The sequence below is a fragment of the Sapajus apella genome, unplaced genomic scaffold (genome assembly GCF_009761245.1).
Source record: "Sapajus apella isolate SASKATOON/1434 unplaced genomic scaffold, GSC_monkey_1.0 scaffold30, whole genome shotgun sequence".
Lineage (NCBI taxonomy): Eukaryota > Metazoa > Chordata > Mammalia > Primates > Cebidae > Sapajus > Sapajus apella.
Window position 1 is genome coordinate 9,109,442 of NW_022436970.1, and position 23,729 is coordinate 9,133,170.

At 42.2% G+C, this 23,729-nt stretch overlaps 1 protein-coding gene across 1 annotated transcript in view; it reads right to left on the bottom strand.

The window, feature by feature from the left end:
* The window catches only part of BCL2 (BCL2 apoptosis regulator), a 199,484-nt gene that overhangs the window by 127,797 nt on the left and 47,958 nt on the right, over positions 1-23,729 (bottom strand). The gene's annotated exons all lie outside the window — the stretch shown is intronic.

The window sequence follows — 23,729 nt, forward strand, 5'->3', positions numbered from 1 at the left end:
GGCAGAAAAATCCAGTGGTGAAATAATCCACAGATCTAACCGGTGAGAAAAGGTCCTTCCCAGGAAAATCTGCCATCAGGCTGTTGGCTCATCTTTCATCAGTGAGAAATAAAAACAAACTATGTCGTCGTCAGGTTCCACCAACATTGAGATGCCATGTCCTTCACAATAAAACAAGGTTGTCTATTACTAAGTTATTAGACTTCCTGACCTAGATTATATTTTGACTTTAAGGCCAAGTGCAGAAATGATGGTCAAATAACTATGTACTCAAAAACAAAGTCCAAAGAGTCCATTTTGTAAAATCTCCTCCTGAATGAAACTTCCATTGGTTTAGCTCCTATGTTCATTTTATCGGCAAGATTTCTCTGCAGTGAACTGGATGCTAATACCATTATAAGAGCTTCATAGAGAGACAGAGAATAAGCACATCCAAGACAGAAACCAGGACTGTGCAGCCTAGGGATACTATCTCAACGGAATGTGCATCAACAATTTGGTCGGATATTGTCTCCTCCAAAGCATCGCTGCCATTAGCTACCTAGACAATGCCACCACTAATGGCTGTTGCCAGCCTTGTGGCAGAGATGGGATCTTATTCATCTCTGCCTTCCACAGGACCTTGCAAGGTCAGTACTCAGCACATTCATTGGGGTGAGTCAATGCCCCCCATATCATACCCCATTCCTGGTTTAAAACCAAAGAGCAGCATTTCACAGGATATTTTCCATGAAATACTGGTCCTGTAAGATGCTACTTGGGTGCAACATAATTATGATTCCATGAAGAAATAAGCTTTAGAATTGCTTCCTGCTATGACTACATTCCCCAATTTCAGAATCATCGTGCATATGGGCCTATTAAAGAATCAGAGAAGTTCTGTAGGAAAGAAACCTAGTGAAATTAGCATTTCCCAAATGCTTTTCAGAAACCTTTTTTTCAATTAACATCTATTCCCATCCTCAGCAACTAATGTTTTGTAGAGAGCATACAGGGGAACACTACCTCGAATAGTTTCCAATTCATGCCTGGTCACATTTAATGTGTCACTAAGTCCAACTGGTTCTTCCTTCACCATATGAGATTGTGGTCAGTCCTGTCCATTTAACACCCTACTGTCAATCTCCTAGTCTTTAATGTAATGCTTCCTAGTATCACAGCATCACAGAAGGATAGATCTGGAAATGCTTTAGAAATCATAAATTAAAGGTCAACTGGCCAGGCATGGTGGCTCACACCTGTAATCCCAGCACCTTGGGAGGCTGAGGTGGGTGGATCACTTGAGGTCAGGAGTTCAAGACCAGCCTGGCCAACATGGTGAAAACCGTTCTCTACTAAAAATACCAAAAAAATCAGTCTGGCATGGTGGTGCGCAACTGTAACCCCAGCTACTCAGGAGGCTGAGGTAGGAGAATCACTTGAACCCAGGAGGCGGAGGTTGCAATGAGCTGAGATTGCACCACTGCACCCCAGCCTGGATGACAGAGTAAGACTCCATCTCAAAAAAAAAAAATGAACCTCTGAATTTAACAGAGGAGTTAACCAAGACCCCCAAGGTGAAGGAACATGCCTAAGATGTCACAACACGACATGTTTGACTCACTAAAAACAGTGGTAGTTTCAGGCACCACTCTCTGCCTCCCCATCTACTGGGTGACAGGAATTACAGCAGTGGGCCCCCAGTGTGGAAGGAAAGGGAAGCCAGTGCTGTGGGGCACCCGCCGAATGCTGTACCGCACACTCACACATACATCCTCCCACTTCAACTCAGCAACAACTTTGCAGGGTGGGTATTTCACAGACCAGGAAGCCCAAGACCACACAGTAAGCAAGTAGCTATGCCAGGATCGGAGCCAAGAAGTTAGACTCCAAAGCATATACTCCTGCTGCGGTACTATACTCCATCTCACCAAGGAGCCCTCGATGAAAGCACACTGAATCACATGGTAAACTAGGAGCTGCAGCACTACTACCACAACTGCAAAGGACAACATATAGTGAGCCTTTGGTTTTCCACCAAAATAGCCTACCATTTGTGAACGTAGGAAAGAGTGAAATTTTACCATTTATGAAAAATGAATTAAGTTAATGAAGTCATAAAAACTAATTGAGAATATTACTGAATATCACAAATAATATACCCGCAAACTTTTATAGGACCATTTAATGTTAGGGTTTGTTGGCTTCTCCTATAAAGTCATTTGTGATGGTTGGTTATTTTTCATGAAATCTACAATGGGCACAAGCCCACTTAATATGATGACAATGATGATGGTTTATTTTCATTGTATACACAAAAACATATACTATTCAAAGCTATTGGAGTCCTAAGGGAGAATGGAAACTTTCTCCAGATATAGTCAATTGATAAACTCTAGGAATAGCCTTTTTCATACTCATCTTTCCATAATCCATATTTAAAACTTCAAACTTCTTTATTTGCATCTTTTGAGGTACTTTGAATATGGTTAATGATTTTTCTTCTCACTTACTAGGGGAACTGCTGTCTTTTGAAGAATTTCTAAAACAACATGTGGTCCATAAGTCCAAGTAAAATATTTTAAAAAACAACAACAAACCAATAAACACCAAACAATGATGGTCACAAATCCACGAATAATCAAATTAAGTAAAATGTTGGCATGCAAGGATTTTTATTGCTTATTACAATAATTAACTTGCAACCCAACTTATGGATACCATGGGGTTCCAATATTGGTGGTGGGAACATTTTTAATTTTAGTATTTAACAGTTGCAGGGGAGAGAGAAATGGCTTCCCTCCGTTGCTCTGGGTTTGTTGGCTGGGCTATGAATTGACGTAAGGCAAATTAACAGAAGGAAAACCCATATTTAATTATGTGAGTGCTCAGGGGAGTCCCACAAAATGAGACCTGAAGAAGGGTCAGATGGTTGAAGCTCATCTAGCATCCTGAGCTTTGAAAAGGAATAGGGGCTTGGGGCTTCTGGGGGCAGTGGGGACACAAGTTGTGGGTTGATGAGGGGAGGCACTGTATGATGGTGGGTCAAGGGTGTCTTGTTAGGCAGAGAAAGCCTCTCAGGTAATAGAAGTTATATTGGAACAGCCCTTGAAGAGGAGGTGATAGTCTGGAGTGGCATGTCCTAAGCTCCTGCCACGACTGTGTAACCTTGAGAAAAAGAGTGACTAACATTATGGAAGGGTTTTTTGGTTTTTGTTATGTTTTGATTTGTTGTTGTTGTTGTTTTGAGACACAGTTGTTCTCTTGTTGTCCAGGCTGGAATGCAATGGCGTGATGCGTGATCTTGGCTCACTGCAATCTCTGTCTCCTGAGTTCAAGCAATTCCCCTGCCTCAGCCTCCAGAGTAGCTGGGATTACATGCACCTGCCACCACGTCCAGCTAATTTTTGTATTTTTAGTAGAGACAGGGTTCCACTATGTTGGCCAGGCTGGTCTCAAACTCCTGACCTCAGGTGATCCACATATCTCAGCCTCCCACAGTGATGAGATTACAAGCGTGAGCCACTGCACCTGGCCCAAAGAAGGTATTTTATATCTGATTGCCAAGACAACATTTTTATTCAATCTTATGTACTAAATTTTAGCATGAAAGTACACAAAGAAGCCACAAGGGTAGATTCATGTCTCTACCAATCTTTTAGTCCTCAAATATAAATAATTCTAATATTCCTAATATTTTAAAAAAGACACCAATGAGATCTTCATTCATTAAGATTATTAGATATAATGAAGTGAATATTTACCAACAAACACAACTTGTTAAAACTCGAATATCTCATATCTTATTAACAGAAAATTTGCTTTTGAAAGCAAATTGAAAATCAGTACCTATTTGACTTTTCCCCACTTTCTGCATATGTCCTTATATCTTAATGGGAGAGCTCTTACTAAAAAAAAACAGTATTTTACTTCCTCCTATAGCCATTAATATGGTTTGGCTGTGTCCCCGCCCAAATCTCATCTTGAATTGTAACTCCCACAATTCCCACATGTCATGGGAGGAAGCTGGTGAAGGTGATTGAATTATGGTGCTGGGTCTCTGTGTACTGTTCTTACAATAGCAAGTTTCACAAGATGTGATAGTTTTAAAAATGGGAGTTCCCTGCATAAGTTCTCTCTTTGCCTGCCACCATCCATGTAAGACATGACTTGCTCCTCTTCTCTTGACTGCTGCCATGTGAAATGTGCCTTTCACCATCCGCCATGATTGTGAGGCCTCCCCAGCCAGGTGGAACTGTATGTCCAATAAACCTTTCTTTTGTAAATTGTCCAGTCTCAGGTATGTCTTTATCAGCAGTGTGAAAACGGACTAATACACCTATGCAAATTTGATGGGGTCAGTTCTGCATAGGTTGTGCATAGGAACAATGCTGCACAGAGAAACAGATCAGGTGTGGAACTAGAGTATAGGAGGTGGCAGGCAGAAAGCAGAAGAAAAGCAGGCAAAATAAATAGCTTCCTACATCTGCTATTTCCTGATTTTTAAAAAGTGAATGCACAGACAACAGACACCAACTCTATACACAAAGACACACTTTAATGCTAACTAGAATTATTCCTCAGATGCACACAGTTTGCATTTGTTTGTGCATCATGTAGTTGCCTGTTACATAGTGTTTATTACATACCTGTCACTGTTCTAAGCATTTAACTCATAAATGCATTTAAAGCTCACAGTAGCCCTGTGAGGAAGATGCTGTAATACATGGCACTTAGCAGATGAGCAAAAGGAGCTCCAGAAAAGCCTGGGTAGGAAAGCGCAGAGCAAAGGATCCACTTTGAATCTAGGCAGACCAGCTCCAATCCATACTGCTCACACCTGACACTACACTGACCACCTATGAAGTCTGCTGTGCTCACTCTGTTGACATGCTTGGAAAAGAAACATAAACTAAGTAGTTAATAATCATTTCCCATATAAGAATATAATGCAACATTCAGAAAGGGTTAAAATATTCTGTAATCCTACCACTATATCGCATAGCTAGGGTAGCCTAAGCACCAGAGAGACTTTATGAAAGAGGTTTCTGAGTCCTATTTCAAAACAGCAGTGACTAGGGCAAAACCCCTCCCTAAACCTAAGCCGTTGACAGTGTAAATTTGGGAAGGAAACTATTTGAGATGGCCGTTGGAGATTTCTACTAGAACAATTTGATTATTTCTTGTACGTATGAATAATTGAATCACTTAATTGCAGGAGTTAAAAGACTTGTCTGTGTTTAGAAAAATGAGATTTTTATTTGGGATTCCCCAGTATATTAGAAAGATGATTCTCAGTAAATTGTGGGCAAGAAGGAAATAATATACATATTTGTGGCTATGAGAGCTAACCAGAAAAAAAAAAAAAAGAAACTCTCTGGACTTGCACAGTTCCAAAAACTGCTGAATGTTTTCTTTTTTTTTTTCCACCCTACTAAGCATTTCTCTCTTATCGAGGAGGATTCATTTCCCACCTGTGTCTTTCACATTCTTGAAATACATATAAAGTTAGTGTTTATTTTCTGCCCACTGAAATCCTGTTCAAGTTGTTCTTTCTTTGGTCTTTACTTTCAGAAGTCACAATTTGTTTTGAAAACGTTAGCATGAGAGAAAGCTTCTTTTTATGTACCACAAACTCTCAACTATTTAGAATGTTTGCTCAAGAGGTAAAGAGATGCCTGGTGGCTTTTCTGCTTTATAACAATGACGGTGTATATAACATGATTGGACAAAACCAAAAATGTGCTTGGGCAGAGTTCCTTCTTCCTGGCTGGGCAAGGTGGCTCATGCCTGTAATCCCAACACTTTGGGAGGCCGAGGCAGGTGGATCATTTGAGGTCAGGAGTTTGAGACCAGCCTGGACAGCATAGTGAAAACCTGTCTCTACCAAAATACAAAAAACACCAGCCGGGTGTGGTGGTGCACTCCTGTGATCCCAGCCTCTTGGGAGGCTGAGGTGGCAGGATCGCCTGAACCAGGGAGGTAGAAGTTGCAGTGAGTCGAGATCATGCCACTGCACTCCAGCCTGGGCAACAGAGCGAGACCTTGCCTCAGAAAAAAGAAAGGAATTCCTTCTTCCTTTGATGAGTGTTTCTCATCATCGGGGTCACAATGATCAATACCAGCTTTTTACAGCCCAACATTATTTGAAATGTTCAAGTGTTTGTGTTATAAATTAATACATATATTTAAAATATGGGTTCTAGAAAAGATATCATATGTAGCGGTTCAGACCTTTGAATTATACTGTCCCTGTTCTTCACATGGAGTATTAAGATTTCAACTAAAAGAAGATCGTATCTTCAAGTGGATTGCCAGAAGGCTCCATACTGGGAGCACATGGGTAGTGCACTCCGTTCAATGAGAACAGAAAGGCAGTGAGGTATGAGGTCTCCCAAAGGTCACATGGAATGCAGCCAGAGATGAAAGGTAGAGGAGAAAGAATGCAAAGCTCCAAAACACGGTCCTGTCTGTACCTGGATCTGGTCCTTGGATTGCGGAGCCCAGCTGTTGTGTGCATGGACCTGGCAAGTGTATGGTCGCAAGTTTGATTCCGATGAAGGGCATTCATGGAAAGGAGTTAACATAATGACCCCCATTTTACTGGTGGCACAGCTGAGGTCCAAAAGAAGTAAGTGACACAGAGCTAGAGAGGCATAAGGCCAACACTTGTCACCTTCTCTAGTTCCATAATTTATAACTTTTCTGTAGTACATATTCCTGGTCACCGATAAAATGGGATGACAGTGTGGACAGCTCGATCCAAACCATTAATTTTGACAAACACACCAAACTCAGGGATGCTGCTGGTTCAGAGGTGCTTCCTCCTCTCCATGATTGGCGTATGTCCCAGGGGCTCAGCAGCATCACTACCTTCATTTATCCTCACAATGACACCTTGAGGGACAAGACCGTCTACACTTCTAATTGGAAAGCCATATCTGATTCATTCAAATGTTCAGGCCTTCAAAACCTGAAGTGGTCTAGAGTGAAATCCTAAAAGTTGGGAATATGGACTCAGGGAGATGCCGTTCACTAGCCAGGATGGGTGATATGGTTTGAAAGGGCTAGACTTCCTTTTCTCACTGTGCAATTGACCTGCTGAGCCAACCTGGGCTCCTCACTTCTTAACTTCGGTGTCTTGGATTTCCCCTGTGCAAAAGACATGGGAAGACAGTATCTAACTGCCTTTCAGGCATGTTGTGAAGAGTACCTCATTCATGTTTTAAACCACATGGTCCTAGGAAGGTGCTATATATTATCATCATTAAAATCGCCAGTGGTTGGCTGCAGGCACACACACACAAACATTTCTTAACAAAAAAAAAAGGAAGAAATTAATTTTATTCTTATCTGAAGAGATTTCATAAAACTTCCTATTAAAGCATTAACATTCTGAAAACTGAATTCAATTCAATGTGAATTATTCTCAATCTCTTTTTTTTTTTTTTTTTTTTAAGGAAAGGACTTTACCTGATGGTTAATTAACCAGATATAGTTGATGGGATATAGTCAATAATATTCCATTTTAGACTTAGAGATGATTAGAAAAATGGTGTCATTGTGCATTGGTTGAATGCTTAAGTTTTAACAGTTATATTACCTCAAACTGGTTAAATATATATGGGCAGACAACATTATGGAAATTATTAATATTATTTTGAGACCAAGTCTCGCTCTGTCTCCCAGGCTGGAATTCGGTGATATGATCTCAGCTCACTGCAACCTCCACTTTCTGGGTTCAAGAGATTCTTCTGCCTCAGTCTCTCCAGTAACTGGGACTGCGGGTGTGCACAACCATGCCCAGCCAATTTTTGTATTTTTAGTAGAGAGGGTTTCACCATGTTGGCCAGGCTGGTCTTGAACTTCTGACCTCTAGTGATCCACCCGTCTGGGCCTCCCAAAGTGCTGGGATTACAGGCATGAGCCACCATGCCTGGACAACTTTATGGAAATAAAGTAAGAGAGTGAAAGTGTGACTTACTCAAGGTCTACATATATAAAGGTGACAGATCCGTATCTACTTAAATTCATGCTCAACACAGCACATATTGGGCATGAATTTGTGAGTTGGCTCAGCTTACAGATGACCTAGACTAGGAGTATATGGTAAGGGATACGGAGGGTTATTTATAGTTTGGGTTCACAAAATAGGGCGATCCAACCTTCCCACTCCACGCAAAGCCTGCCCCTTTCTCCTGCACATCTTCCATACCAGGTCCCAATGAATCAACGTAACCATCCACAGAGTAAGCAGAGTCATTAACAGTATGTTCTACCCTATTAAAACCAGATACGTGGCCACTACACAAGGTTGATCTAGGACAACCTCCATCCGGAATGTTTTCACCAGTCTACGGCAAATGGGAAAAATTAGGGAAAGTGATGAGTTCTTTGAAAGTTAAATTCATTCAAAATTTTTAAAATTGTGCAACTTATCCCAAGGTTATGTCCTTAGTATTTTGTTTTTGGTGGTAAATGTTCTTATTTTACCAGGGAGAGTAAATAATAGCTGATTTATTAATTTCCCATTCTGACAAAATAAAAAGTTAGCAACTCTGTATCGGTCTTAAAGAAAAGAAAAGCACTAAAATCCAAAGTTTGGCTAGCACTACCTTAGAATGACTCACCTGTTGCTAAAAAATCAGAGAGACCTCTGTGGCTACTGTGTCACGTGGTCAAACATTTCATAAGACACAAAGCCTCATTTCAATATGTAATGCCAAAGGACCTCAAGAAAAACGAATGAACAGTTTCCCAATTCAGAGCGAGCAAAGTATGCTGCCATCCAAAATGAAATGAAATGTAGATCCTAAAGTACTATACAAACAGAAATTATGCTGTCATTTTTCAAATGGTATGAAGCATTTTAATTAAAACCCAGAGGGCATGCAAAGGTATAATGATCCAGGAGACAGAGTCACGATAACACGGACTGAAAACACTGTTTATTGGTTTTCAGCTTTCAGATCCTATCAATCGAAGCTGTAGACAAATATCCATTCTTCATCTGAGGACAAACGACAGAGGATTTAACCATTCAGGGAGCTGAAAAGAACACGGATGGCATCAAGCTTGGCCCTTAGCTGACAGAGACTAGGAGGTGGAAGACAGGTGCTGAAAGAGTGAATGTTTTCATTTTTTAAATGGGTAATTAAGTGATGCTCTCTATGGTCAACAGAATGAGAAATCAAGTTTCCAAGAATTGGTTTGAGAATTAAGCAATGTCCTTTAAGTGGAGGGATGGAGCATGGAGAGAAGAGGTCTGGGGGAAGACACAGATGAGGCTGAATCAGGGAGAGAAACCCCATTGACTATAAAAGGAAGGCAATGAAGTCAAATGTTTATAAACTGAGAAAGAGTGATGTTATGGGTTGAATTATGTCTCCTCAAAAGACATGTTCAAGTCCCCAGTACCTATGAATGTGACTTAACTTGGAAACAGGGTCTCTGTAAATGTAATCAAGTTAAGAGGAGGTCATTAGGGTGGGTTCTAACCCAATAGGACTGTGTCCTTATAGGCAGAGGAAAATGCCATGTGAGGAGGGTCACACAGGGACACACACAGAGGGCAAGCCAAGCACCGATGGCACCGCCAGGAGCTGGAAGAGGCAGGGAAGGATCTCCCCGAGACTTCAGAGCGAGCGTGGCCCTGCTGGCACCTTGATTACAGATTTCCAGGCCTCAGAACTGTGAGATAATACATTTCTATTGTTTTAAGCCACTCAGTTTATGGCATTTTGTCATAGAAGCCCTGGAAAATTAGTACAAATGGCATGCATATGTTATTTAAAGACATGAAGGTAACCACCCAAAGAACTTTCAACAAAGCTGGGAGGGTTCAAAGGTGTTTCCTCTGGAAAGTGAGACCGAGGGAGGACAGGACGCAAGCAGGGCTGTTATTTTTTATTAAAAGCCTTCCGTGTTATTTTGGCTTTTTAACCACACATGTGTCACTCTGATCTTTTTTTTTTTTAAGTATAAAATATCTATGTGATGTTATCAGAGCAAAACCTGGCCAGTTTTCTTCATAGTGGATGACAAACTCTGAGGATTGATGGCCGCCTCCTCCACTTGTTCTCTGGCTTCACCCTCCGGCCACCTAGATCCCCAGATGAGGTCCCTGGCTTCAGGGGGAGCAGAACTGAGCTGGGAGAGCATCAGTCTGGGTCTCAAAGTAGCCTAAATGCCTGGGCACGTGTATGCTCACATGCCTACCATCTTCATCTCAAAATCAAACACGAAGCATTTTTGGACTTTTTACAAGTGTGCATCATCAATGATGGTGATTTTCTCTATTGACGTGGATGATTAAGAACCAACTATAATGAAAACAGAACAGTGGCGAGCTTGTCACCGGCTTCCTTTGTAGATTAAAAATGCAAAACAATGCCAGGCAAATATTTCAGTAATTAGGTTACACATGATCAGAAAACCTCACAATAGAGCTTTGCCACAAACATTTGCTCATCGCATTTTATGGAACCCATAAAAAAAATTCTAAGTGCTCCCCATGGCCCAGATGGAGGATCTTCGCTCTGCAGTGCAGGCTGTGACTTCCCTGGCCATCAGAAGTCCCATGCCCTTTGCTCACTCTGAGAAGAATGTTCACATTGAGCCCTGCCGCCTGTAATGTGGCAAAATGTTGCTGTCACCTCCCACATGAACAGGGCTATTGATGACTGTGGGGACCAGCCACAGTGCAAAGGCACCAGCCCCCATCACAGAAAGAATTCAGGGCAGCGTGTTTGTGTCCCAAGCGCGGCCCCGAGAGAAAAACAGAATGCAAAAGGCAAACAGTTTGCATGCACACAGGGCTTCGCTGAGGTCTATTTGTACGTGGTTCCCCGCAGCAGCTGGGGAGCACCTTGCCGTTGGTTGGCACTGATGTAGTGCCAGGTGGGTGAAAGCTGAATGAAAGGTCTAACAGCTATCATATGGATGAACACACAGGAAACAGAACAAAGGAGCAGCATTTTATCAGCAGCAGAATCCTGATTGCAGTCATTGCCCAAGGGGAAACCGTTGGCTTTTATTTTCATCCTGGCCTTCGGTTTCCCTGGTGTTACACCTTCCAGCCATCCCAGTGGTTACCTTTCCCACCTACGCGGTTATCAGACGTCTAGACTCAGCCAAGTGTTTTCTCATTTCATATTGCAGGGGTCAAGGTCACCTGAGAATGGCCTTCCAAAGGCAGGTGGGAATTATGCCAATGAGAAAGCAAGTCACAATTCAAATACTCACTGTGTGTGGGAATCTATATTGAACGGAAAGAATAAAACGACTCCATTTTTATTCTGTGAACTTTCCCTTCCAGCCCCTCATATGGAAGAGAGCGTGGATCCATTTAAGGCTGACTACATTCAATTGCACACATCTGCTTTCTAATTTTCCCAGTTACCGTTCTCCAGAGCTGGCCTTTTCTCTCTTTCTGCTTTTAAAACATCACCTTTCAACATATTGTGAAGAAGACCAAACCCTTAGACTCAGATGTTCCAGAAACCTGATCTATTAGTTGTGTTTTGAACACGCCTGGCTACTTTTCATCTGTTTTTTTTTTTCTTGGTCACATGAACACTGCTGTAAACAAATTCTGTAGTTTGAGTTATGATATCCATCAGAAAAGTCTAACAATAATGTAGCCTTCACTACAATGCATAAACATGAAATACCTAATTTTTCTCATTCCATACATACACACAGACGCACGCGCACGTATACACACACACACACACACACACACACACACACACACACACACAGAGCAATGTATCATTTGAAGATGGAGGCAGAGTTCCCTAGCAACATAACCAAAAGCATGGCAATATCCTTTGGATCTCCAAGTTCTGGATTTATTACGGAAATTATTTGAGGCTCATGATTGAAGTTAAGACCTCCTTTTATCAAAAAAGATCTTAGCAGCTACTGGTCCATAGAACTTTTTCTAACAGCAGGGTACCTCTGCAAGGAGCTACCCTGTCCATATGCCAGGCACGCTCCGGTCAGCAGGAGCAGACAATGGCACAGACAGCAAAGGGCCAACCAGGCCAGGACGGTGCCTTAATCCTGAGGAATAAACATAACCCAACTTTTTAAGGTTCAGGTTCATTACTAATGAGGCTCTGCGTTATGAAACAAAGTCACGAGAGAAAGATGATATCTGGCCAATTGATTTTAAAAATGAAGAAAAAAAAAAAAAAAAGAATGGACAAAGTGGCCCAGGTCTTCTCCTATTCCCCTGGCAGAGAATGGGGGGTAGATGAAGTGGGAGAAATGAGAGGAACGATAACTCCTTCAAAAAGAAGAAATAAAATGAAAAAGAAAAATAAACATGAGCTAGATCCGAAAAAAAAATAGGGCAAAACAAGCAGAAATGATCTTTAGATAAGAACGGTATTACATAAAACAGCACCCATAACACGTGAAAGCCACTTTGCAGTACAAATCACTTTTCCACAAAGAATTAAAAGAAGAAGAGCAAATACAAAAATCAATTAAGGTCCAGGGAAGGGCTCCATTCCTCCTCAAGGGGCTGCTTCTTATCCAAACACTGGCTGATTCACGTAGGTACTGCCAGGCTGCCTTGGAGAGGGTATTTTTTTATTTCCCCTTGACTTTGTCCATAGGGTGATTTTCCCATTTGAGTTTGCAAGGAAAGGTTAAGTGGGAGGAGTAGAATGTTATTCCACTTAGAAAAGAATCCAACCCATCCCAGTGCCTCAGGCTCAGCATTGCTTCCCTTTGGTGAACCAGTTTTCCGAGAGCCAAGAACTAGCTGCTTGGTTGTGAGTGACGTGAAACACTGCCCCTTCCTCTCCTGGAGGGAGAATCAGCAGCATTGTTCCAACTGCTCCCACTGGGAACAAGGCAGACAGGGAGAAGACCAGCACGATGCTTGATCCATAGAAAGCATGAAATAGACATTCACTGAAGGGGTAAGGAGCAAGAAATACATCTCTGACCCAAAGTGGTAAGACACCAGAGCCAATTGCTCATTTCATTAGCTGCAAGACAGCCGTACAGGGCAGCCTTGCCTCTTAAAGACAAGCCAGTGTAGAGTTGTTGAATGAATAAGAAAAAGGGAGAGCTGTGAAACACACAGAAATAAAAACAATCTTAGAGGATAAATCATATTTATATTATACCACATATCATTTAAGGAATGTGGTGATAAGTTTTCTGAAAAATAAAATGTCCTAATCTGTCTTATAAAACTGAACTTGTATAATATTGGGTTTGCCTAAAGATTAAAACACATATACTAATTTTATTATTTTTTCTCTTTTTTTATTTTGAGACAGAATCTCGCTCTGGAGTATAGTGGCATGATCCCAGGTCACTGCAACCTCCACCTCCCCGGTTCAAGCAATTCTCTTGCCTCAGCCTCCCAAGTAAGTGGGACTACAGGCGCCTGCCACCACGCCCAGCTAATTTTTGTATTTTTAGTAAAGACAGGGTTTTACCACATTGGCCAGGTTGGTCTCAAACTCCTGACCACAAGTGATCCGCCCACCTCAGCCTCCCAAAGTGCTGGGATTATAAGCATGAGCCATTGCGCCCAGCTAATTTTTTTGTATTTTTAGTACAGATGTGGTTTCACCATGTTGTCCAGGCTGGTCTTGAACTCCTGGCTTCAAGAGATCCACCAACCTTGGCCTCCCAAAGTGCTGGGATGACAGGCATAAGCCACTGTGCACGACCACATATACTAATTTTCTTTGGAGTAAAGGTACAAGTACATTCGTTGTACGAGTACAGAATCCAGGAAAATCATCAGAGGAGCTTTGATGTAAAGAGCATTTGTTACCAATCAGTAGTTGCTAATGTGGCTGATCATCTCCTTGGGATGTGCCAATGTGGGTGGAAAAAGAAAAGAATCGGAGGTAGAACTCATACCACCTCCTGTTCAGAGTAAGTGCTGGGTTGCTGACCAAATTAGGTCTTCTTGGGACTCCGCAGCAGCCCTTCTGCATTTCCAGGAAGGAGGTGGACAAGTGGCTATTTTGGTCTGTCTGCCCATCTGGCTTATTTGTGGCTGGTTAGTTCACCACCCAGCTCATGGTCAGGCCAGAGGATTGGGCACCTTTTCTCCAACCAGTCAGACATCCCACTATGACACACGCCACTCGCTGCAGACTTGAGGGACTCAACAGGAAAGTCCCACAGAGGAAAGCAAATACCACCACTACCCAAAGTAAAATTCCAGGCCAGGGGTCAGTGGCGTCCTCATCACAGGAAAAGGGGAAAGTACATCAGAATTTGACGGAGGAACAAGTACCAAACTGCTGTCCCCAAATAAAGAACTTCCATCAACAAGGAATATAAAAATGTTATTTAGGACTTCTGTTCTCAGACGTTTAATACAAAGGAGAGATTGTGCCAGGGAACAAAGTGATCCAATATCCACAAAGCCAGAATTCTCCTGCTGCACATTTTGTTTCCAAAACACTAAGGAAGACAGCAAGATTCCAAATTGGGGTAAAGAAGCTACTTCTGGAAACAAGAGAGGAGATAACCAAAGTCTTTCACAGAGGGGCTGAAATCCTTCCCAGAAAACTGCAGTCATCAGGGAACGTCAGCCCACGGGGGCAGCCAGTGTGGATGGTGAGCTGACCTATCCCCAGATACATGGAATAGTTAACACGGGGGCTGCAGAATGAAGGCTGGGAGTTTTTAAAGCTACAGAATATTCTAGTAGCATACCACGAGAACTCAGGAACCTTAAGCATTTTTAAAAAATTAACCCCTTCGGCTCAGAGTTCCAGGCAGTCCAGTGTAGTTTTACTTCCACTGGGATTGTTGCCAGGAAGAAACAAGCGGTGCTCCTTGACTACAGATTTTTAAAACCTGTTTTGTTACATGCAGGTGCATGAGATCCTAAGGAGAATTGTTTTATTAAGGTGGGGGTGGGGAGAAGGAGGACTGATGAGTGGCCCTTCTGCCTTGAATGGCCACCACGTGAGACTGTATTACAGAACCAAAACCCAAAAGCCCTCACCATAAAGAAAACTCAAGGGCGTCAATACGCTTCTCCCGTTTCTAGTTCACTACTTTTACTCTGCCACTGGAAGCAGTCACATCACTGTAACATCACTCTCTCTCCTTTACGGGACTGGGCGTTTCCGAAGGGTAATGCAATAGGGCTGAGGCCCCAGACCTGGGAAACCAGGTCCCCTGAATCTGGCTCCACTGTACACTGGGATCCATGTCAACTTACTCCTCTTCCACTCAGTGTCCTCACCTATACAATTGGAATAATGGGGCTTACCTTCTGGCCTGCTGCAAATCTTTTTTTTTTTTGAGACGGAGTTTGACTCTCGTCACGCAGGCTGGAGTGCAATGGCGCGACCTCGGTTCACTGCAACCTCTGCCTCCCAGGTTCCAGTGATTCTCATTTTTGTATTTTTAGTAGAGACCGGGTTTTACCACGTTGGCCAGGCTGGTCTCAAATGTCTGACCTCAGGTGATCCACCTGCCTTGGCCTCCCAAAGTGCTGGGATTACAGGCTTGAGCTGCTGCACCCAGCCTCGTGCGAATCTTAAATGGAATAGGGTAGGTAAAATGATCAGCACACAGGTGACCCTCCCTTTGAGTTCAGGCCCCGCCTTACCCATCTTCACATCCTCCATCATATTTGCTCATAGTAGGGCCTCATGTTAATTGTTTTTTTTTTTTTAACTAACAAAATGTTTTATTTCCTATGGTGTATTTTTTTACATGCCCCTGACTTTGCCCTAAACCCTCTCCCTGACACTGGACTTGATGCTTCAGATTGGTCATGATTAACATTTTATGCACCCCCTATAAAACTCGACACTCGTGCTCAAACCTTATTTTAATTAATGGCCAGAGAGTGGCAAAATTAAATATGAGGTGGCCTACCTCACTGCTCCACTGCGTCTCCTGCCCCTGGAATTTTAAGGGGGCTTTGTTAAAAGCGAGGGTACAAAGGAAGCACAAACAGGCAAAGAAGAGGAGAAAGGAGCCGCAGAGACAGATAAAAGCCAGGAAATTACGGACCAATTCCCAACGCTGTCTCCAAATCCCTGGTGTCTTTGAATAGCCTGCATGATATTAAACATTTTTAAGAAGTTACAATCTATGACAACAAAAAACGGTAGTAAATATTAACAGAAACTGACATCACAGACATTTTTAAGGGATCATCCACTAAAGACATACATTATTTGGGTTAATTCCTTCCTGTATGATCGATGGGAACGAAGAGATAGCCAAGTGACGTGTGACTCTTCCAGTCAATAGCACACCCCAAAACTCTTCTCCTAAATTATTTGGTCAAGGATATTTACAGGGCACCCATGTGGGGAGTACGCTGTCTCAAGTCCTCTCGGGATGACAGAGACCAAGGGAGGGTACCACACCTCTGAGATATAGTGATGGGAGGTGATGCAACTTTTGATGTGACCAGAGCAGTGACATCCATGGACCAGACAGCACAGAGGCCCGTGTGGCAAGGGGCTGCAGAGGGCTCAAAGGGAAGAACACAGACTCTCACCAGTGACCCATGGAAAGAAACGCAGTGGCAAGCTCCAGCAAGGCTCCAGGGTCCTCGAGGGGCTGAGAGCACAGCTGCGTGGCAAGTGGAGCAGCACCTGTGGCACTCCAGGTGGCTCCAGCCAGAACTCCAGGCCTCTCCATCGCCAATCAAAATAAACAGTGAAGCAATCAATGTGAGCCCTCGAGTCCCATCAGTAGAGCACCACGCTAAGGTCTTGCTGGCAGCAGAGTCTGGGAAGGGGAAGGGCCACAGTGGCAAGAGGAAAGCAAAAGAAAGAGAAGAAAGGGCTTCTGTTCTCGTGGAATTATTATTGAATTTGGAGAAAATAGCACAATAAAAACAGCTGTCAGTAATTTAATACAGGACACTTTCCTATATTGTGGCATTTGATCTTTGTAGACTCCTGTAACCCTGAGGTATAGATATTACTAAGCCATTAACCATTTCATCCAAGATTATAGAAGTAGTCAGAGAAGAAACCAGGGCAGTTAGGTCAGTCTGACTCCAGAGTTGGTTTTCCCAGCGATCATACTCTTCCAATTCTCTATCTGAAACAACCTCACACACACACGCATGCACAAAGAAAAGAATGTTATAATTCAGGCGTGTGGAAGGTCAGTCTTAACCATTACCCAAACCCCAGAGGCTATAAAAGAAAAAAACTGATAAATCTGATTTCATGAAAATAAAAATTTTCTGCATGGGGAAAAAAACACCATCAACAAATGACCAACCAGGGACCTATTTGGAACATACAAAGGTCACAGACAAAGGATATATTTCTTTAATACATAGGAAATGCCTATAAATCAATATGAAAAGAGCCAACAAAGACTAAATCAGCTAATAGAAAAAGAAAATCAAAATAGTTCATAAACACATTAAAAGATGTGTAACAACTCATAATAAGAAAAAAGCTGGTTAAAAATACTAGAAGGGTGAACATCAAAACATTTTATTATATAGGCAAGGGTGAGGCTAAGAGAGAAGAGGCACTCTCATAAATTACTAATGAGAAAATAAACGGATACATCCGCTATGAAGGACAATCTGGCACTATCTATCAAAATTATAAATGTACCTGCCCTTTGACCCCAAATTCCAATTCCAGGATTTTATCCTGCAGATCAGCTCATATGTGTGCAAAATGATATCTGCAGGAAGCTAATCTCTGCAGCATTGTATGTACTAGAAAATGTTTGAGAACAACCTAAATATCCAAAAAGGAGACTGATGAAATAAACTATGGTATACTCCTACAATGGGCTATTATGTAGACACAGAAGAGAAGAGGAAGCGCTTAATATATTGATATGGAACAAGCCCCAAGGTATACTGTTAATCAAACAAAGCAAATTAAAAATGGCAAGGAGAGGCTGGGCGCAGTGGCTCATGCCTGTAATCCCAGCACTTTGGGAGGCTGAGGCAGGCCAATCACCCAAGCTCAGGAGTTCAAGACCAGCCTAATCAACATGGAGAATCCCCATCTCTACCAAAAATACAAAATTAGCCAGGCAGGGTGGTGTACACCTGTAATCCCAGCTACCCGGGAGGCTAAGGCAGAACTGCTTGAACCTGGGAGGCAGAAATTGCAGTGAGCCGAGATCGTGCCATTGCACTCCAGCCTGGGCAACAAGAGTGAAACTCCATCTCAAAAATTAAAAAATGGCAAACAGAATAGGCTACCACAAATACAAAAGCAAAATCACATAGTGTCTACATATATATTTGTATGTACCCCTGGAAAGATACCCAAGACATGGGTGACAGGAGCTGCTTTTGGGGAGAAGTGGAAGGTAAAGTGAGGGGGGAGGCTCCTGTCACTATACATTTGGTATTTTCTGAATTTTATAATATGTGCTTCTATTGCCTATTCAAAAACTAAATTATACGTATAATTTGTTATATATTAAATATACAAATGACAAACCCGAAACCAATTTGGAACATAAATTTCTCTCTCTCTCTCTCTCTCTCTCTCTCTCTCACACACACACACACACACACACACACACAAATATATTTACACCACATGCAAATCAAAATCAAGAGCCACACCAAGGCAGAAGTAGCTTCTGGCCCACAAGGCTGTGTGACCTTGGGCAAGTTGCTTCACCACTCAAGCAAGGTCTCAGCTTCCTCATCCATAAAATGGGCACTGGAATACTCCCCTCCTCCTAAAGTCTGGAGAAGTACAGGAATGAATATATGTAAAGCCCTTAGTAGATCAGTGCTTGGCACACAGTGAATTTATGCAAGTGTTTGTTAAATAAGTCTGCTCAGGTGGTCAAGGAAGACATCTCTGAAAAGTGCCCTCAAAGTCAGATTAGAAAGTTCAGTAGCAGTTGGGCAAGGAAGAGGGAAGCAGAGGAAACAGAGGGTCCTCCTCAGATGGAATGTCTCATGCAAAGGTCAGGAGGTGGGGAGATGCCCTCATGCACTGCGGGAAGCCTGGGTGGCTGGCATGGTGGCTGGCATGGAGCCTGGGAAGGTAGGGGACATCGAGATGCAAGGCTAAGGAACTAAGAGCATGGATTGGTCAGGAAGTTTCTCTGTGGGTGCTGGGCAACCCATGGAGCATTTACACAGGGGCATTCCATGCTTGGATGGGTTTTCCTAGAAAAATTTTTCTGGCAGGTGTCAGGAGGACAGGTTGGAGAGAGGCAAAAACTAGGTGGCAGAGAGGCCGGCTGCAGATCATTGCAGCAACTCAAGGAGGAAATGGTGAGGCTGGAACTAAGGCAGTGGCCACTGGCAAGTGCCAGAGGATGCAGTGGGGAAGACACAGAGGAGGTACAGGCAGCTGGGCTGGCTGACCTAGATAGTGGCTGGAATGGGACGGAAGACAGAAGTGAGGATAATTACAAGAGCTCTGATCTCGTCCATTTGGAGGACAGCAATGCAACTCACTAAGAAGCTGAAGAAAAGGAACTGGTGGGGGGAGTGGGTAAGATGATGGGTTAAGTCCCGAATTTGTTGAGGTTCAATATGATCACATCTCATAGGTGATCTGTAGCTAGCTATAGGTGTCTAAATTTCAGATGAAGGAGCTGCGGTAGACATATGGCCTTGAGAGGTATGGGATAAGGTTTTAATACTGAAAGTTCTGGACTGTGGTTAAGGGAGCTGCCACCACTGGTCCCTCTGGTCCACACAGGAGCCTTTGGAGAAGGTATGTTACCTGTAGTGCAGTTAAATCCCTGCTCCCTTTCTCCTTCCCTCTCTCCTTTTCCTCTCTCCCTTTTCCTTCCTTTTCTTTTTCTCTTCCTTCTCTTTCTTCCTTCCTAAAAACATAATAGAAGTCTTTACAAGAGGTTTCCTTACACACCTCACGTGAAGTAATTCATTGTTGAGAAATGCTGAGTGTATGATAAAATACATTGTTTGCTAAGAAGAACGATGGCAAGGAAAACCTAGCTGCCCGCCCTCCAAGTGGAAAACTACTTGGGGCATTCTAAAGTGGCAAGACAGTAGATGTATATCACACACCGGTTAAAAAAATTATTTAAGCCTGGAATATGTGACCCTGCCCCCATGGCTCCCTCGTGGAGAATAGTTTTTAGTCTGTCTGTGATCAATGGTAAGCAGGCACCAGCTGCCTACCTGGTTTATCTTGGTTTTATGAGAAAACACAGAACACCTGTTTGTTAATAATAATCACCTGTTCAGAGAGAATAACTACGTGGGTCAGAATCTGCTTGAGGCCCTCAGCCCGGAATGCTGTCAGCCCCTGAGGCTCTCGGCTCGGAAGGCTGTTGGCCACCGGATAGTCCCACTTTGCTGTTCTATCTGGGTGTCTGCTTCTTAATGCTTTCAGCGCCGCCTGGGTAGGGGTCTCTGCAGCTGAGCTGGTCGTGGTAATCCATCTCTGATCAGTCCCAGCTAATCAGCAGTGATGCCTTTATTTTCTCCAACATTCCTGCCTTCCGTTTGCATCCCTTCTCATGCATGGCAGAAGCCACTAGAAAGTTGTCACTGTTGTGAATGTGCATCTGCACACCGCTGTGACCAGCCTGAAGACCTTATTTTTCCAATAGGGGAGTAATTTACAGGCTACCAGTGAAAAAGAGAGTGAGGGAACACCATGTGTGTGCCTCATGGGTGCTGTCTAGATGTTTCTTAGAAAGAACATTCTGTGGTTTTCTCTTCTGCTGAGTGTCTTTAGCAAAACCAACCCCCAGTTAAGGATGACCTACCACACGGTAGGATGACCCACCACTAAGAGACCTTAGAACTGATTTCTAAAAGGGCATACATTCTTCTACTACAAAAAAAAAAAAAAGTGTTTAGGCAAGATTTCTGGAACAATTTAGCCAGGCGAGGTCTGGGGCCAAGATTAAAGGATGCCAGCTTTGTAACTCACTCATTCACTCGCTTGCTAAAATGTTCCTAACCTTCCCTCAGCTTCAGTTTTGTTCACCTATAAAATTGAGAGGAACTGCTGGACCATCTCCAAATCTCCTTCTGGCTCTAAAATTTTGTGAGTCTAGATCTGAGCAAGGGTTTACATTGGTTTCATGACAGTGTGGAATACTTTCACAATTCAGAATTGCTGTTTCATACTTAAGGCAGCTTCATTGTGGAGGTATGCTGATTTCACAACTGGGCAACAGAAATATTATTCACAAACTTTGTGGCAATGACAAATATGTTTATCCCAATGGGAAATCTCTATTACAATTCAGCAGATGGTCAGTTTTCAAATTTCATATTTGCCAAAGAAGTGTTCTTTTTATGGCCTGAAGAAAACATAGGTAGGGACTGACAGGGGATGGAAAACAGTACCCAAACCATGAAACTAGTAAATATTACTTATTACTAATATCGGTCTTCTTGTATTCTTTTTCCATTTTTTTTTAAAGACAGAGTCTTTCTTTGTTGCCCAGGCTGGAGTGCAGTGGTGTGATCACAGCTCACTGCAGCCTCAAACTCCCTGCTCAAATGATCCTCCTGCATCAGCCTCCCAAGTAGCTACAACTATAGGTGCACACCACCATGCTCAGTTAATTTTTAAAGATTTTTTATAGAGATAGGGTCTCGCTACGCTGCCCAGACTGGTCTAGACCTCCTGGGCTCAACTGATCCTCCCACCTCAGCCTCCCAAAGTGCTGAGATTATAGGTGTGAGCCACCATGCTTGGCCCATTGGTCATTAGCTATGTAAAGTCTGGGCTTACAGTTTTAAAATATAAAATAGAAAGTTCAGTGTGCCAAGAAATGGGCAATTTATTTTCCCACTTGCAGAGATTCATGAGACTTTTGTGGGACCCAGAAAAAAAAATACAGACAACAAAACCTAACACAAATAACAGACCCCTCACTTTTCTCTGCTGAGGGACATGGGATCATCTAGATGAATTCAGTTGTATTATATTAAAGAAATAATCATTAAAATTCACCACAAGGGATCTTCATCTAAATCTCAACCCAAAATAAAATACCAAGGAGAAAATGGCCATTTTTATCTAAAAGAACTTTGTTTTTTTTATTGAGCCAGTCATTCTGTGATTCCTCCATAATCTGTGTGCTTTTGGTAAAAAGGAACATACATCAGAGTTTAATTGACTTAAAATATTGTATCTTGAAAGCTATCATGTAATGTGCCCTTACAAATCAAAACCTGATTCGATTAGTTTGAAATGTATTATTTTGAAAAATGTCAGTGAAATCAGATTTCAGCAATATGTTTTCGGTAATCATATGAAGGAGAATGTTAGGTATCTCCCAACATTGGCAGTGTATTTACTGTTAATAACACATTGGTATAGAAATTAGCTATCTAATTTACTAGAAACTAGGTATAATTTCCTAGTGTTTTGAGGGGGTAGAGGGGAAAATGCACAAACAGGTTCCACCTTTGAAATTTATATGTATATATACACACATCTAACTACTAAATTTTATCTTTTTACTTAAAAGTGTTATACTCAACATCACTCAAAATAAGTGAAAGGGCAAATTAAACCATAAGCTGAGATTATTATTTCACCTGTTATTTTCACAAGTATGAAAAAACCTGATGAGGATTCATAGTGCTGGTAGAACTGTTAACTGTTAACTTCTATGGAGGACAATTTGACAAAATCAATGGAAATGATAAATGTACTCACTTTCAGCTGCAACAATTCCATTTCTAGGGTCTTTTTCCCAGAGACATACCACATAATGTGATACAGAGCGATTCACTACATCACTGCTGATCCCAGGAAAAACTAGAAATAGCCCAAATGTCTATCAGTGAGGAAGTAGTTAAGAAGTCATCATACCATAATGTAATGTAGCCTTAAGAAAGAAAGAAGAAACTCTTCACCTACTGATAGGCACTGCATTCCAAAATGTATTTAAATGGTATATGCGGAATAGCATATATGTTTGCCACCCTCTGCGCTAAAAGAGAGAAACTACATATACATATGCATATACCCATCTATATACACATGTGTATACATAAATACAAATAAATACACACACCAGACCCTGACAACATAGATTCTGTGGAAAGGAAACCCTTTTCCCAGAATAGAAGTCTGGGGACAATAGGAGGAGGAAAGAAATCACTGCATACCCTTTGGGACCTTTTGAATTTTGAACCATGAGAATGTGTGAGTTATTCAGAAATAAGTTAACAAATGTGACTAATAAATTGTTCGCTGATAAGCAGTAAACACATATTCTTATGTATTACCATTTAATGAGTACTTGAAGGACTTTTCTTTTTGAGACAGAGTCTGGCTTTGTTGCCCAGGCGGGAGTGCAGTGGCGTGATCTCAGCTCACTGTGACTTCCGCCTCTTGGGGTTCAAGCAATTCTCATGCCTCAGCCTCCTGAGTAGCTGGAACTACAGGCATGTGGCCACCACACCTGGCTAATTTTTGAATTTTTTAGTAGAGATGGGGTTTCCCCATGTTGGCCAGAATAGTCTCAAACTCCTGGCCTCAAGTGACCTGCCCACCTTGGCCTCCCAAAGTGCTAAGATTACAAGCATGAGCCACCGTGCCTAGCCAAAGGACCATATTTTTAAAACACCAAAATAGGCCAAGGTTGCTTTTTTTTTTTTAAGCAAAAGAGCCGTACATTTAAAGCCATGAAGAATAAAAATTAGGTACTCTTCCTCTTTCTTAGTCTCTTGGAATTCTTATAAAATAATAAACCTAACAGTTTGGAGGAAAACCAATTAAAGGGACATAAATCATCATTAACCCCTTCTCCAGATGAATCACAAAGAAACGCGT